The following is a 17826-nucleotide window of genomic DNA, read 5'->3' as shown; positions in this document are numbered from 1 at the left end:
AAAGACAGGCAGCGTAACCTGTACGTGACTACCAGACTCCCGGGTTACCTACTTACACAAACGATAGTAGGTTAAATTCAGATGCCACCGTCCATCGCTAACACAAACATGAGAAGCCAAAACCAAATACTGCACTTTTGCTTTGGGGAGAGACATTTCAGGAACTTGGATTTTGAAAAAAAAAGGGGGGGGGGGGCGTGTCATGAAGTCAGTTGTCACCCCATTGCTAACAGCCCAGAGATGAGTTCATCCAGCGCTGTAAAGTTCTCACCACTAGATGGTGGTCTTGTCTTTTTCCTCACTCAGAAACAAGTTCGTCTTCTGTGACTCATGTTAAAGGTGTTTTTTAGGTAAAATATAAAATTTTATAAAGATGCAACGGGGAATGCAGAGATTCTTGCTGTCCCAAATGCAGAAAATAAGGAAGGTATTTGGTACCAGTCCTACAAAAGTCAGTGGCTCTGGGAACACTGAGGAAGAGGAGGAGGAAAGGGAATAAGCAGGGGAAAAGGAGAAAGGACTAAGACATGCCATGCTATAGACTTGATACAGCTGTTGTAATCACTAACCCATAGCAACTGTACTTACTTGTGTTGACCTCACATTAGACCACCATCAGTCTAGGAAAGGGAAAGGCTCATAGTGCCCACTCTTTACCTCTCAAATGTTGGCTATGAATGAATTGTGGAAGAATCACTGCCTTTACCTCTAGTCCTCTGCTGAGCCCAGCAGGCTTCAATAGTAACTCCAAACCCACCGTCCACAGTTTCACAGATGGGCCTGGTTAATCTAAGGGAATCCCAAAGGAAAATGAATAGAGGGGAACATAATAGAGATGTGTTGGAATTGTGGACCAAGATACATAGGAGAGAGAGCAGTAGAGAGATAGGAGGTGAAGGCAGGCAGGATTTGAGGTGCTTGTGCAAAAGCACACACAGGCTGTGAGTATATGTATACATCTGTGGGTAAATGTGAAATAGCTAATAATAAATTTTATTTTTGGTTTCTTCTTCTTTTTTGTTGTTGTTGTTGTTGTTGTTACGGGGTTTCTCTGTGTAATCCTGGAAGTCCTGGAACTACTTTTTAAAAAGTAAACGAGGGTGCCTTTCACGTCCCAGAGATCAGTCAGTCTCTTCATCAGGAGTGCTCAGATTAAAGGCACTTGCCATCTTCCTGAGCTCAGAAATTTGTTTAAAGGATTGTATCAGTTTCTTTTTGGTTGTCTCATAATCTGGTTCGATCTATCTATCTATCTATCTATCTATCTATCTATCTATCTATCTATCTATCATCTATCTATCATCTATCTATCTATCTATCTATCTATCTATCTATCTATCATCTATTTACTGTTTGTTTGTTCAAGACAGATTTTTCTCTTCGTAACAGTTCTGGCTTCCCTGGAATTCACTTTGAAGACCAGGACGGCCTTGAACTCACTGAGATTCACCTAACTCTGCCTCTAGAAACTGGCATGTGCTACCATGCTCACCTCATTATCTGGTGTAATATCAAGTAATACTAAAAGTCAAGAACTTTTTCTTTTTTGTGTATCAAGAAGTATTTTAAGTAGCTGTTTTGGTTGGTTACTATCTGCAGTTCTGGTAGAATCCTGTCAGTTTGGCCATGGGGTTGTTTTAAAGGTGACATTTTATAACTGCTTTAGTTTGAGTTCTGTTTACATTACTTATTTCATGTAGTTAAAATTTGTTACGTTATATTCACCTGGTATGTTATATTCATCTATTTCAATTAGAGTTTCCAGTTTAGTGTAACAGAAGTCTTTAAGTTCAGTAAACAAGAGATCTTGTTGGTCACACATTTCTGTCAAGTAGACGGTGCAGTTACCCTGGGTAATTGTCAAAGTATAACAGGACGGGCAGTAGTGACACACACTTTTAACCCCAGCACTCAGGAGGTAGAGGGCAAGCAGATCTCTGCGAGTTCCAGGAGCCTGATCTACAGACTGAGCTCCAGGTCAGCAACGGCTACACAGCAAAAGCCTCTCTCAAAAAACACAAAAAAGTCTGATAACAAAAAGTTACGTACAGTTCAGCAATGTCATGCAAACCTCTTAACCCAGCACTTGGGAGTCACGGGCAAGGGGAACTCTGAGTTCCATTCAGCTCTACATAGTGAGATTTCAACATCTGGAGGAACAAAGAGACATTGCCTCAAAATAATGTAAATTGGTCCCTGAAGAATAGGTTTCATGGTACCCAAAATACCATACAATCTTCCAAAGAAGGGAGTCAACCAACAGTCCTAGGCAGCTATGATGCCTATGAAGCACATTGATTGTCATCCTGGCACAATAGCCCTAAGGATGCAGTAGTGGCAAGCATACCTTGATGGAAGTAAGCATCTCTTTCATTGGATTTAAGACCCTATTAACAAAACTTCAGACACCATGATTGATTGGTAGTGGAAATCCAGCTTCCTTCTGTTGCTGGTGAAGACATGAATCTTGGAGGAAAACAAACAGCTGCCATTTTACTAAACCATCATAATCCCTAACAAACAGCTAAATATTTTTCCTTGTGCCCACAGCAAAGCTTAGTCTTAATACTCTCTCTCTCTCTCTCTCTCTCTCTCTCTCTCTCTCTCTCTCTCTCTCTCTCTCTCTCTCTCTCTCTCTCTCTCTCTCTCTCTCTCTGAGACAGAATTTCTCTGTGTGGCTTTGGAGCCTGTCCTGAAACTTGCTCTGTATACCAGGCTGGCTACGAACTCACAGAGATCGCCCTGCCTCTGCTTCCCAAATGCTGGGATTAAAGGCCATGCACCATAACCCACTGGGGAAACTTCTCTTTTTAACAGAGACCACTGCAAAAATCCACAACTAACCAAAATATAAAGTAGTGGAGATTAAGGCCCGTTGGATACATCTGTAAAACACTCTTGAACCTAAGGCTCAAGCATCATTTTTGAAGAGGGTGTATAATGATTAAAAGAGGCAGAGGACTGGGGATTTTGTTGTGAGATTGTGTCTCTTAGTGTATTTGTTGGGGTTCTCTAGAGTAACAGAACTGATAGAATAAATTTATATATTCTTATATATAATAGGGATTTACTGGAGTGATTTTAAGTTTGCTGTCCAAGTAATCCAACAAGGGCTAGATGTGACTAAACAGTCCAAAAATTTAGTAGTACTTAGTGCACAAGGCTGAATATCTCAGCTGGTCTTCAGTATATGCTGGAATTTCCAAAGAAGTAGGCTCCAATGCCAGTGAAGGAATGATGGATGTGCTAGGAATAAAATGAGATACCAAACAGACAATGAGCAAAGTGATTGTAATTTCCAGATCCTGATATAGGCTTCCAACAGAAGTAGCCCAGATTAAAAGTGTATCTTCCAACCTCTCTATCCTGATCAAAGCTGTGTGTCCTTCAGCCTGAAGATGTGGATTAAGAGTATTTGTCTGCCTATCTTAAATTTCCAGACTGGAAGTGTATTCAGTCACTTCAAAACAAGCAAAAATGATCTTACAGGCGTGTCCTCTATTTTTGGATTGTATTTCATTCCAGATGTAGTCAAGCTGACAACCAAGAATAACAATCACACCTAGCAATGAGAGAAGTGCTGTGTATAAATATCACTAACATGACCTCCCAATTGTGAGCTGGACAAAAACAAGAACAATGAATATGCCAAAGTGGATGGGGAAAAGCCCACAATGCCTCAACCCTACACAGAAAACTACAAGCAACTGGGGGATGTTGGAAGCAGAAGAAATAGTCTCCTGCAGGAAGAGCACACCAACAGGCTGTTCAATACCAAATGGTCAGCACTGAAAATATACCAGTAATATATGTATTGAGTAGGTTATTTACAATTATATGTGAAGATATAGACATATATGTATGCCATAACACTTAATGAAAAAGACACCATGATTTGAAAGTTAGCAGGGAGTGTATATGGGAGGATTTGTCTGTAGGAAAGCAAGAGAAGAAATCTTCTAACAAAATAGTAAATTTAGGATTCAAAGAGGAAAAAGAGCAAAACAGAAAACAAAGGAACACACAACAACAATAAACCAAACTAAAACCAAAAGAAACAAAAGAAAATGGTTTATACCTATCAGGGAAATGCAGACTAGGACTCCTTTAAGCTTCCATGCCGCCCTGGCTACAATGTCCTTCATCAGGAATAGAAATTATAACTAATGTTGGCATAAATGTGGGAGTCATACCCTCTGTGGGAGAGAGAAAAAGAGATCTAATTTTTGAAATTCATCTTGATGTTCCCACCCCTCATAAATCAACAAATGAAAGATAACTATAGTGTAAAGCCGGGCAGTGGTGGTGCACGCCTTTAATCCCAGCACTTGGGAGGCATACACAGGTGGATCTCTGTGAGTTCAAGGCCAGCCTGGTCTATAAGAGCTAGTTCTAGGACAGGCTCAAAAGCTACAGAGAAACCCTGTCTCAAAAAACCAAAATAAAAAAAAACCCTATAGTGTAACACAAAGCACAGATGTTTAACACCATTCCTGTGGAAATAATGACCACGTCTACTTGTCCCAGATAAGGAACTAAATGACAAACCAAAGCTGGAGCCAACAAAGTTTAACTTGGCGAACCAATGAAGTTTATGTTTGATTTTTTCTTTTAGGCATGTTTTGTCTGCATGTATGTCTTTGTGTGCCATGTGTATTCCTAGTGCTAGCAGACCCAGAAGAGGACATTGGATGTTCTTGAGTGCAGTTACAGATTGAATGCCCATGTACTGCGGTGCTGGGAATTCAAAGTGAGTCTTCTGAAAGAGCAGACAGTGTTCTTAACTTTTGAGTCACCTCTAAAGCTTAGTGGACTCAATGAGTTTTATTGGGGTGCCTTACAAGAATGTGGGTGTGTGATTACTTAGGGAAGCACGACAGACTCAATGACAGCTGCATCACCCTGTGAGGGTGATGGTTAATGAAGCTGGAAACATGGGGATCACTGCATAGCTTGCAGGCATCTCAAGGGTAGTTGGAAGTATCTTTGAAGCCACTCACTACTTCTACCAGGCAGCTTGTCTTGTCTGATATGGGCAGCTTGGCTGGTGTTTGCCTGATGGCTGATTTGAGCAACTCTGTGCAGCTCAGCTTGTCTGACAGTGAGAGCAGTACTTACCACTTATATGTGCTTGAGGCAGAAGGGCACTGGTGAACCTTCTGTTTTGGTGACTTTCTGAAGCTATTGTCTACTTCAAAGCTTCAGAGCCTTCTCTGTAGGACTCAATTTATTTTATTTTATTAAGATTTATTTATTTATTAAGTATAAAGTGCTCTGCCTGAATATGTCCCTGCAGGCCAGAAGAGGGTACCATATCTCATTACAGGTGGTTGTGAGCCACCATGTGGTTGCTGGGAATTGAACTCAGGACCTTTGGAAGTGTAGCCAGTGCTCTTAGCCTCTGAGACATCTCTCCAGCCCCTGTAGGACTCTATTACCTCCCACAGAGGATTCAATTCCTTTACCTCTCTTCAATATTCTGTATTTTAAGCCGTTTTCTCTGAGATGGAGGGGATTAATCTCAGAAGAAACTGATACACAATAATTACTCCCGGGATGAACTCCAAGGACTTGCTATCTTACCAATAAGCACTTGACAATCATGTTCATTGCTGCTTTAATGACAGTTTCTAGGATATGGAATCACCTCAGACGTCCATCAACTAACTAATCATAGGTAAGTGAAAAGGTATATTATTTGGCTGTAAATACAAATGAGAGTGTAGAATCTAGATGTAAATGTAGGTAACTGTGTGGAGGCCTGAAAATGTGAGCCTATTTCCACCTTGTCTGACTGCCAGAGAGGGTTAGCTTGTTCAAAGTTTTTGGAAACAAGCAAGGCTACACATCCTGTCCTAGGGTATAGTTACTTGATCTTTTTGACATTAAGATGGCCTATACAGGTAGATCCATTTCACCTTACCAATAGTCAGGACATTCAAGCATACTTCTGTTCCTCCTTTTGAAATAGGAGGTTTGAACTTGGGAGTGCCTGCCTTCAGGATATTTGGTCTAGGGTGGGTTCACTGACTAAACAACAGAATTTTTTTCTCATGGATTAATGGCTTTTGATATCTCAAAGTATTGAAGATAATAACTGTTTGAGTTGTTCTTTGTATCATGGTAAAGTAGTCTTTTGTCTTCTTCCCCCTGTTGTATGGGGTATAAAAGGGTATTGGGTATGGAAAATTAAACGCAAGCAAATTTCATTCACTGGAACTCCCTCCCAAAACTATTCTATTTTTTTGTTTTATTATTTTCATTTGTGTCTTTGTCCTTTTTTTATATTTTTCTAATCCCCAGGCTCCTACCCTGGTAAGTGGTATTTTTGTTGAATCTGGTCTCTGACATAACTGGAAAATAAGATGAGAGCTGCTACCTAGTCCCTAAAGACCAAACATTATGTGTTCTCTCATATGTTGGTTGTAGTTTCAAACGTTTTGTTTTGTGCATTCAAGTAACACTACATTCAGAAGCTAGGAAGCTAGAGATGGACCTTAGTTGGGAGATGCAGGAAGAGAGGATATGTAATCAAATAGAGGTGATATAAAATTAGAGAGTGAGAAGCCTGGGGTAAAAAGATGGTTAAGTATGTAGTGGAGTCGTGGGAAGAGAGGTGGCTAATTAAAGGTCAATTCAGGTGAGATGTCCATGAAGAAGCTATGTGGCAACCTATCAATTTGTAACCCAAGTAAAAAAGTATGAAAAGAGTGGATAGTAGAACACATGTAGTATAAATGAACAGGGCATTGGATAATGTGTGCTAAATGTTTAACTCAGGATAGACAAAATTACCTGTCACTAATGAGAAGGAAACACGGAACACGCAACAAATCCGTTTTGGATTTTATTATAGGGGCTGTGCACAGGCCTGGGAAGTCAGTGTGCAGAGAGAGAGGGAAAGATGGCACATCCAGCTTTTAAAAGCTGCCTAGCACATGTGCACAGGGGGTTGACATGGCTATGTTATATGCAGATGACGAGACTCACGCATGCACACAAGGGCTTAGCTGAGTCATACATGATAATGCAACCACGCATGTACGCAAGGGCTTAGCTGAGTCATGTGTGGATGATGCAAACCACGCATGCACACAAGGGCTTAGCTGAGTCATAAGTGGATGATATAATTCATGGTATGTGGGTCATGCAGGGCCCTTTAACATCCCTGGGGGAGCCATTAGACATTTCTGCCTGAGGGCTTATCTGCACCTGCATGACTCCTAGAACCCAGAAGTATCAGCCTTATGTGGCTGATATTATTACATCCCACACCTTTGTTTATTATAAAAATTTGGGGAGTTTGTGGCCTTTAATGGATGGGAATGAGGTGTTGTTAAGGTCTCTTGTGACTTCTTCCTGTTTATTTTGTGGGCATTGGAGAGTTTAGATGCTTGACCACATCCTGGGGTGGCTGATTACTTTTGTGTTTTTTCTGGGCTCTGTGGAACAGGCTGGCTGGCAGCTTGGACCTTGCGAGATGCTGAGAAGGCAGAAAATTATGTCCGGAAAAAAATTTAGATCCTGGTGATTAAGGGAGGAGAGTCACAAGATGGAAGATAGAGGGTTTTTTAGGGGAGGGGGGTTAGAGGAGGGAATTTCCCAGGGGTTCCTGAGACCAGGAATGATAAGGGAAAAATTAAATGATACTTATTCTGGGCGAGTCTGGTTCGTTTAGGTAGGTCCAATTGGCTCCCTGGAGCTCATGAAAAAGATGTTTGAAAAGAAAGGAATTTTAGACATATCAAAAACTTATGATTATAATGGTATAGTGTTGGAATAGAAGATGGTGGGAGGAAAGGAAGGAGAAATTATTAAAGAGGGGAATTATTAGACTCCTTGATGCTTTTCCTGAAGTAAATCTTAAGGCACTTGTTCTCTTTAGCATCATGGTATTACCTTAACATCCCCTAAGACTCTGGAGAGGGAGGGGTTACTAAGCTTAGGTAATGTACTTAGTAGTGTCATGTAATTGGGTAACGATGGGGGAATGGTGTTTAGCAACAGTGGGGTTTTGGGTGTCTCAGGTTGAGAGGCTGGTAGAGGAAAAGACACATTGGAGCTGGGAGGTTGGGAGGCAAGAAGGAGGAAGAGGGGAGCTGCTGGCAAGTCTGGGGTAAGGTGAATGGAAGAAGCAAATGAAATGGAAGTTCCTACTTTTGCTAAAAAATATCTCCCCATAAGAGGTACCAGGCAGGTTGGCATGATAAAAACGAATGAGTGAGATAAATACCCCTAATAATACAATTAAGTTGTAGGGTCTGCTGAGGTAGATAAGACTGTCCCACTACCCCGACAATAGGGAAACTAGAAGGAGAGGTAGGCCCCCAGAATCCCCTCAGTACCAAGTATGTGGCTCTGGTGTCCAAGAGAAAGGAGATGGGCTATTATGATGGTTACTATGATGTAACCATGGCTCCCTGTTACAGATGATAGCTGTGGTCAGGTCAAAGGAGCCCAGGCAGCCTCATTCATCCATGGCTGGACCTTCTAAGGTGAACTTTGGAATTTTCTGGGTTTGATGTCTCCACGCCACGATGTGAACAAGGACAATCGGCTGCCCAATGTCCTTTTCCATGGCATCTCGGACAAGATCTCATGGGACAAATTTGAGGATTAGGGCATGCTCGGGTCCAGTGACCAGTTCTACATTTGAAACATGGGCCTGGTGGTTCTCGAGCCCTGGTGGGCAAGAGAGCAGCACGAACAGCACAGATCATGAGGTTTTTCACCTCAGCCGGTCAGGCAGCCATGGCTAGCATGTGACAGTGATTGTGGTGTAGGCTTTGTCATTCCTCCCATGGTACACCTTAAAAACCAACTCTAAGAATTCTGCCTGTGGGGTCAAGGGGCCTTTCTCCAAACATCTAAGTTTAGCCTTAATGTCAGGGTAGCAGTGAGAAAAAAATGAGTAATGAGTAACTGTCTGCCTTCTGTGGTTTCTGGATCTAAGTTAGTATATTGTAACAGGGCTTTTGTGAGGCATTCCAAAAATGCAGAAGGATTTTCCTTTATATCTTGAATGACCTCCGAGAGCCTATTATAGTTTACTGGTTTGAGGGCAGCTTTATGGAGATCTGCCAGGAGGCAAGTCAAAAACCTGTCCCTAGCTAAAATCCCACCAGGAGTGTTATAGTCCCAGTGAGGTTCCTGCTCAGGGACTACCTCTGCCGCCAGATGGTGTGTTGCATGTGTTTGGTGAATCTCATCTGCATGTAGTCTGGCCTGCTCCCAAACTCACCTGTGCTCCTCAGGAAGTAGGTTATATCTCATATAGATATCATGAGAGGTGAGATTATAAGACTGGGTAATATATTCGAATTGCTTTATGAAAGTGGTAGATGTATAAGACCCCAGTTTTTGTTCTATATGGGAGAGTTCTGAGAGAGAGAAAGGAACATGAACCCTAATCAATTCATCTATGCTGGCCACCTTTCACAACGGGAGAACTGTAGCCCCCTTGGTTTGTTCAGGGTTGGGTTCCATAGCAGCACATGAGTGTGTGAGAAAAGGGGTAAAGATTGGTGCCAGAGCAGGGAGGCTGCTGTGGCCAGGCACCAGAGAGGAAGAATGATTCAGTGGGGCTGATGCAGTAGTTAGTGGGGGGGGGGATAGAGAGCTGAAGAGAGAGCAGAGGAAGGCAGTAAGGCAGTGGAAAGTAAAGGAATGGAAGTATCTGTCTGTTGAAGTTGGGAAGGTGTGGATTCCTTAGCAGGGTCCAGAGTAGTAGCTGAAGGAATGGGAGTAGGAGCTGGAGGGATGTCGGTAGGAGCTAAAGGAACAGGGGTAGGGGCTGGAAGAATTGAAGTAGGAGTTGAAGGGATGGAGGTAGCTGCCCACTGAGGTCGAAAAGGCGGGGCTTATTACCTGGGTCCAGAGCAGAAGTGGAGGATTCTTCTGGTTCAGATGACATAGCCAGGAACATGTGAGCAGACAAACAACTTGCAAGGACAGAGGGCTTAGTCATAGAGCTTAGATAGTAAAAGACTTGGATATAAGGAAACTCCTTCCATTTGCCTATGTGCTGACAGTAGTTAGAAAGTTCCTGTAACATATTGGGATCAAAGGTGCCATTAGGTGGTCACTTTAGATTGTTATCTAAATTGTAATGAGGTCATTTTTTTTACAAAGATGGACAAGTGTGGGAATCTGTAAGGAGGGCATTAAGGCCTGGGGTTTTAGGGCCTCTAAAAGGCATCCCAGGACTTGGATGGCTTGCTACCCACAGCTGAAACCACGAAAACCCATAAAACGGCAGTACCAAAAGGCCTATAAGGGGACATCTCCTTTATGGGTAGGGTATAAATCAGTGGCACACACCACTGGACCTATAGGATAGCCCACAGGTGGGGTGCTACAGCCTGACTGGATTAAGGTTGGGGTGACTTGGAAGCCACAGAGGCCAGAGGCCACTCTGAGTGGCCTTTCATGGCATGGGAGAAAATTAAAAAAAAGAATCTGAGGAACCCTGGGCTCCCAGTTGCAGGAGGACCGACCCTGGGTCATCCAAACATGATATTTGCTAAGAGAAGCAATCCAGAGATGAATGTCAGCAAAGGACTCAACCATAGCCTTAAAGACTGTTCATCCCCCCGTCTGCCCCCTCCACCCCCCGTTTCTAGGAACACCAGAAGATTGTCGGGAGCTCAATGGTCAATTCCACGGGTTCGATGAAACAGTTAAGCTGACCAGAATGAGGGAAACTTACTAATTGAAACCGGTGGTGTGCACAGAAATTGTGCTCAGGCAAATCGAACATGTGGTTGCTGTAGAAAAAATGCCCGGTTCCAGATCCTGACCCCAGGAGAGGGGCTCGGGGTGGAAGAGCCATCCAAATCATGGCACCAATGAAATTACCTGGTGCAAGTGACAAGGAAACATGGGACACACAACAAACCTGCTTAGGAGTTTATTAGAGGGGGTGTGCCCAGGCCTGGGAAGTCAGTGTGCAGAGAGGGAGAGAAATATGGCATGCCCAGCTTTCAAAACTGGCTAGCGCATTAGCACAGGGGGTTGACATGGCTACATCATATGCAGATGACAGGGCTCACATATGTGCACAAGGGCTTAGCTGAGTCATAAGTGGATGATGTAATCCACGGCACTCGGGCCATGTGGGAGCCCTTTACCATTCCGGGGACCATTAGGCGCTTCTGCCTTAAGGCTTGTGTGTACCTGCATGACCCCTAGAGCCAGGAAGTATCAGTCTTATGTAGCTGAAATCATACAATATGAAGTGTTGCAGGAGTTCCTTCCCCTCCTTCAGCCAATAGCTGCTGAGATACCAGCCCATTGAGGCGTGGTCTCTCCTTTAAAAATGCAGCAACTGCCCTCCGCTAGCTCTCTGGCTTCTGGCTCCACTTCTGGCAACTAGGCTCCCTTCCTGATTGTGCAGAGGGCTGTTGTCTGGGACGGTGATCTGTAAGTTTTTCCCCTTGAAATAAATAACGATCCTATTAATCATAATTACAAATTGGTGTGGGATTGTTTATGATTTACGCCTTCATCTGGCACCCGAACATTTGGTTTTAGGACCCCTCCTTTCTCCGCTAGGCTGCCTGCCACCAGCTCAGCTTGGCGCAAGCTCTCCCTCCCTCAGTCGCGGCCTGTGCCTTGTGTGTGGAGCCAGCAGTTTAATATAAATTATCATGCAGTGTTTTTTCTTGCTGAAATTCTTTATATTTACCCTTTACATGCCTCAGATTGAGTTCAAGTCCCCACGCACCCTATCGTTTGCCTCCCCACATGGGTTTAAACTCCACAGGCCCGCACAGTCTCTGCCCTCCTGGCCTACTCTTTTCTGAGATGTTTTTAAATCTCCCTTGCAAGTGCAGGGCTTAAGTGGCACAAACCAGAGTGCAAGCGGTTGCCAAAAGCTACAACCCCTTGGGGAGACTCTGTCACATGGAGGCATAGCGCATACTGGGTTGCTCTTCTCTACCTCTGGATTCTGGGTTTCTGGTTCCATGTATGGAATTGATTTAATTACATTTACTTTGTTGAGCAACTCGCATTTCCCAGTTTTTAACAAATACTAAGAAGGACACTGAAACAGGACCCCGTTTTCGTCACCTTTGCAGCAGTTCTAGTCATGACTCGGCAACAGTGCCACCTGCTGGATAATAGGTAATATGGCAGTTTTCATTTCCAATGCAAATTTTACTGTTTTGTTTACTAACACAATGGATTATATCATGCAAGGTTTATATGACTATGGGGATACCTTAATTTACTGGTTACTAGGTTTCAGTATTCTTTTCAATATTCTATCATTAAGGAAGAATATGGCACTCTTAAGAACCATACAATCTTGATTAGAAACTCATGCAGGTCAGGAGATTCAGGATTTAAGAAAGACAATGATAAAAAGATTTGAAAAGATTGAAGAAATTACTGGAGCTGGTGAACAGAGTAAGGAGGCACAAGGACAGGATACAATACCACCACCAGCTATTAGAACTGGCTTACCCAGGGTTTTAGCGAGAGACCCTGTAATTTATTTTGAAAAAGCTTCAACTTCTAAAGGCTCAAAGGGAGTCAAAGAAGCTAGATGGAAGCCGATAGAACTGAATGATCTAAAAGAAATTAAGCAAGCTGTCGTTAATTATGGTTTGCACTCTGCATTTGTTAAGGAAATGATAAGGACTTGGGCTTCTAATGTCAGAGCTACCCCCCATGATTTCTTTCAGTTAGTGTCTGCAATTTTAGATGATGGACCTTCCTTGATGTTTGGAATTTATTTCAGAGAAGAATCCAAACATATGGAACAGCAAGGAAGAGCAAAAGGTGTGGACATTTCCCAAGATCAAATTCTTGGTGTACAAGCATATGCTGATCCACAGGTCCAAGCTTTTTACGATGAAGAAGTATTGTGTCTATGTCACCAAGCAGCCTTAAATGCTTGGAATAGAATACAAGATCCAGTGAAAAGGGTCAAATCATATACCAGGATTAGGCAGGGACAGAGAGAACCCTTTATTGACTTCTTGCAAAGATTAATTAAGGCTCTGGATATAGGGGTAACAAACCCAGAAGCTAGACGAATACTTCTTGAATCTCTAGCTTTTGAAAATGCAAAATAGATTGCAAAAATATAATTGGGCCTTTAAAGTCTAGATCAGCACCTATGGATGAATGGATTCAGCATACGATGAATGTTGAGACATTTAGCTATAATGATGAATCTTGGTAAGAGAAGCAATTTCCAAAGCAATGAGGAGACATCAAACTGCCAGGTGTTTTAATTGTGGTAAATTAGGACATCTGCAAAGGGATTGCAGACAAAGAACTTCTAGGAATAATAACTCCTCTGGGAATGACAAAAATAGGAGACCACAGCCTTCAGGTATATGTAGGAGATGTGGTAAAGGCTGACATTGGTCCAACGAATGCAGGTCAACAACAGACAGACAAGGCAACCCAATACCATTGGGAAACCCCTTGAGGGGCCTCTTGCAGGCCCCCAAGCCAACAGTGGCCCAGTCATTACCAATCACCATGGAGAACGTGCCTCACCAAGAAAATTAAAAGCTCCAATTTCTGCTGTAAAAAGTAATACTGGTCTAAATGATGAATTACGTATGGAGGATGAGTCAAAAAATCCAGTAGGACAGAGTAAACGTATATTTTGACAGACTTCTATTAACGATCAAAGACCAAAGCTAAGAGTCTGTATAAATGGTATTTTTATTGAAGGCTTATTAGACACAGGTGTGGATGTAAGTATCATTACTCCAGAATCTTGGCATCCGAATTGGCCTCTTCAAGAGGTAGATGTTCAGTTCCTGGGAATTGGAACCCTATCTCATGTAAAACAAAGCACAAGATGGGTTGAATGCATAGGGCCTGAAGGGCAAATAGGAAGACTAAGGCCATATATAGCCAATATTGCAATAAATTTATGGGGCCAAGACCTGCTACAGCAATGAAATATCCAGATTAACATTCCTATAGTTCCAGGAACTCATAATTCTGGGAAGGATATGATGAGGTATTATGCAAAAAGGTCACCATCATCCATTCAGGCTGTACAAGAACATACAGCAAATAGCAAACCTTTAGAGGTACCAACAGCCCTACCTTTAAAATGGCTAACTGAGAAGCCAATATGGACCAAACAGTGGCCTCTAGCTGAAGATAAATTACAGGCTTTGGAACAGCTGGTACAAGAGCAATTAGATGCTCACCATATTGAAGAACTCTGCAGCTGTTGGAACTCTCCTGTATTTGTTGTAAAAAAGAAATCTGGTAAATGAAGAATGGTGACAGATCTCAGAGCCGTCAACAAGGTAATTCAACCTATGGGCCCACTACAATCTGGAATTCCTTTGCCTTCTCTATTACCAAAAGGATGGCCTCTTGTAGTTATTGATTTGAAAGACCGTTTTTTCACTATACCTTTACAAGAAAAGGATAGAGAAAAATTTGCCTTCACAGTGCCTACTTATAATAATTCTCAGCCTACTAGGAGATATCAATGAACTGTCCTCTCACAGGGTATGCTGAATAGTCCCACATTGTGCCAATATTTTGTAAGTAAGCCATTGGAAATAATTTGTAAGCAATTTCTCAAGTCCATAATTTATCATTACATGGATGACATATTGTTATCTGATTCAAATAAAGATACTTTAGAAAAGATGTTTGAAGAAGTAAAGAAAGTCTTGCCTAGGTGGGGATTACAAATTGCCCCTGAAAAAATTCAAAGAGGAAATTCTACTAATTACCTAGGTTACAGAATAGGGTTAAAGAAAATTAAAACGCAAAAAGCACAAATTAGGAGAGACTGGTTACAGACTCCTAATGACTTCCAAAGATTGTTAGGAGACATTTCCAGTCTACGACCAGCTGTTGGGATAACATCTGATCTAATAGTTCATTTAAACAAAACCTTAGATGGTGATAAAAATTTGAATAGTCCCAGAAAACTGACAGCTGAAGCAGAAAAGGAACTGACAATGATTAAGGAAAAATTACAGGAGGCACATGTGGATAGGGTGAGCCCAAATCTTAGCTGCATTCTAGTCATATTGCCTTCCAGAATTTTTCCTACAGGGATTTTAATGCAGAGGGAAGATATTATTTTAGAGTGGATATTTATACCTCATAAACCAAGTAAAAAATTAAAAACTTACGTGGAAAAAGTTTCTGAATTAATTATAAAAAGTAAGCTTAGACTTCTTCAACTAGCAGGTATAGACCCAGCAGAAATTATAGTGCCTTTTACTACTGAGGAAATAAAAAAGTTATGGGAAGACAATGAACCATGGCAAAGAGCTTGTGCTAATTTTTGGGAGAAATTAATAGCAACTATCCCAAAAGTGATAGTTCTCATAAAGAGAACTTCTGGGATTCTTCCTAGAATTGTACACGATGCTCCAATAACTGGAGCCCATATGTTTTATTTTTTTGTTTTTCGAGACAGGGTTTCCCTGTAGTTTCTAGAGCCTGTCCTGGAACTAGCTCTTGTAGACCAGGCTGGCCTCGAACTCAGAGATCCGCCTGCCTCTGCCTCCCGAGTGCTGGGATTAAAGGCGTGTGCCACTACTGCCCGGCTCTGGAGCCCATATGTTTTATACTGATGCAAATAAATCAGGGAAAGCAGGTTACAAGTCAGATGAATTGAGTAAGGTGGAACAAAGCCCTTACAGTTCTGTTCAGAAGGCAGAATTATATGCCATTCTTATGGTGCTAAGGGACTTTAAAGAACCTCTTAATATAGTTACAGATTCACAATATGCAGAAAGAGTTATCTTGCATATTGAAACTGCTGAATTTATTCCATATGACACAAGAGTTGACTTCATTGTTTATCCAGGTACAAGATGTAATTAGGAATAGGCTTTGTCCAATGTACATAACACACATCCGGTCCCATATGGGTCTGCCTGGTCCTCTAGCAGAAGGTAACACTGAGATTGATCAATTATTGATTGGAAGTGTGTTGCAGGCCTCAGAATTTCATAAAAAGCATCACATCAATAGTAAAGGCCTAAAGAAAGAATTTTCCATTACATGGCGACAAGCTAAGGACATTATAAAGAGATGTTCTACTTGTTCTTTTCTATAATCAAACACCGTTGCCTGCAGGGAGTAACCCAAAGGGTACTCAAAGGAATGAAATCTGGCAGATGGATGTGTTTCACTTTATGGAATTTGGTAAATTACAATATGTACACTACACCATAGACACGTATTCAGGTTTTCAATGGTCTACGGCACTGAGCTCAGAAAAGGCTGATTCAGTAACCCACACATTTATTGGAAGTTATAGCCATCATGGGTATACCTGCACAAAAAAAGACAGACAATGGTCCAGCATATGTATCTAAGAAAATAAAATGCTTTTTTGATTATTATAATATAAAGCATATTACAGGATACCAAATAATGCTACAGGTCAGGCAGTTATAGAAAGATCAAATCATACTATAAAGGATATGCTGAACAAACAGAAAGGGACGGAAAATACTCCCAGAAATAGATTGCATAATGCTTTATTAACCTTGAATTTTCTTAATGCTAATGAGAAAGAAACAACAGCGGCAGAAAGACTTTGGATAATGGAAAAGTCTGCTGAACTAAATCAACCGATTTATTTCAAAGATGTGCTGACCTCTCAATGGAAGCCAGGAGATGTGCTATGTTGGGGAAGAGGTTTTGCTCTTGTTTCCACAGGAGAAGAAAAATTGTAGATACTATCAAAATTAATAAAGGTTCGATTTGAAGAGGAGAAACCTCTTGGAAAGCTGAAATGACAGCTCATCCACAATGATGATATTCATACAGTCGGTAAGAAAAACATAGAATGGGGGCAGGGTTCTGTTCTTATCTCCACAGGTAAACATTCATCTTTGAAAAATTCAAGGGACCCTGGATGTTTGAATACTGACAGATGGAAAAATAATTGCCCAATAGGGATTATCAAGAAAACTGAATAGGTTCTGTAAGTAAAATATGCTAAATCATATTTCTAAATTTATAGAGCTGGTTTTGGAGTTGGACTCTGGCTCAGTCCCTCTCTAATTCCAAGTCTGTTGTTAAGAGAAAAACCCAGAGTTTCTGGAGTTTCTGTCTCATGTCAAGAGCCATGATATGGGACAGAAAGAAATATGAGTTTAGAAAACATCTTTGCTTTTCTTCATATCTATCATACCTTTCATTGAATGTATCTATCATGCCTTTCATTGAATATATGTATGTCTGTATATGTCTATATGATTAATGTTTAAGTTTTTCACAATGAACAATGAGTTTTTCCTGCAGTGACATTTGAAGTTTCCAGGAAGAAGATGGGTTCCCATAACAACAATTCCACCTGGTTATGTGATGTCATGATATTGATAGCGCTACTACAAGACCCGTTTTGGGTACCAGCTGCACAAGACGGTTCCAACTTGATTAGCTGAAATGGTGTACATCTTGTACAACATTCTGGCCAGACCTGCACAAAATACTCAGAGACTATTTGCAATTTTAAAAGACATTGATCTTGAAATTTAACCATCATTTTACTTTCACAGGATCCCCCAGAAAGAACGTTGCCCCCATGACAGCTGGAAGTAATTCTAGAGGACGATGTCCCCTCTCCCAGTAAAGTTTGTCCTTGGGTTTAGGGACATCATTTAAAGGTTGCTTATAAGTAGTATACGGTTGAGGGTTGGGGGGTTAGGGGAAGAATTTTATAAGCTCAGGGATCTTTTGAAAAAAAAAAGAGGGATAATTGGATGGGATAATAGATTTGTAATTGTGAGTTACTGTTTATAGACAAATATATTGATATCGATTCTTGTATATTGATACAAAGTTAAATTATATTGACTATTG

Source organism: Arvicola amphibius, chromosome 8 (assembly GCF_903992535.2).
Source record: "Arvicola amphibius chromosome 8, mArvAmp1.2, whole genome shotgun sequence".
NCBI classification, from domain to species: domain Eukaryota; kingdom Metazoa; phylum Chordata; class Mammalia; order Rodentia; family Cricetidae; genus Arvicola; species Arvicola amphibius.
The sequence above is the reverse complement of the archived record's forward strand: the minus strand, read 5'-3'. Positions refer to the sequence as shown.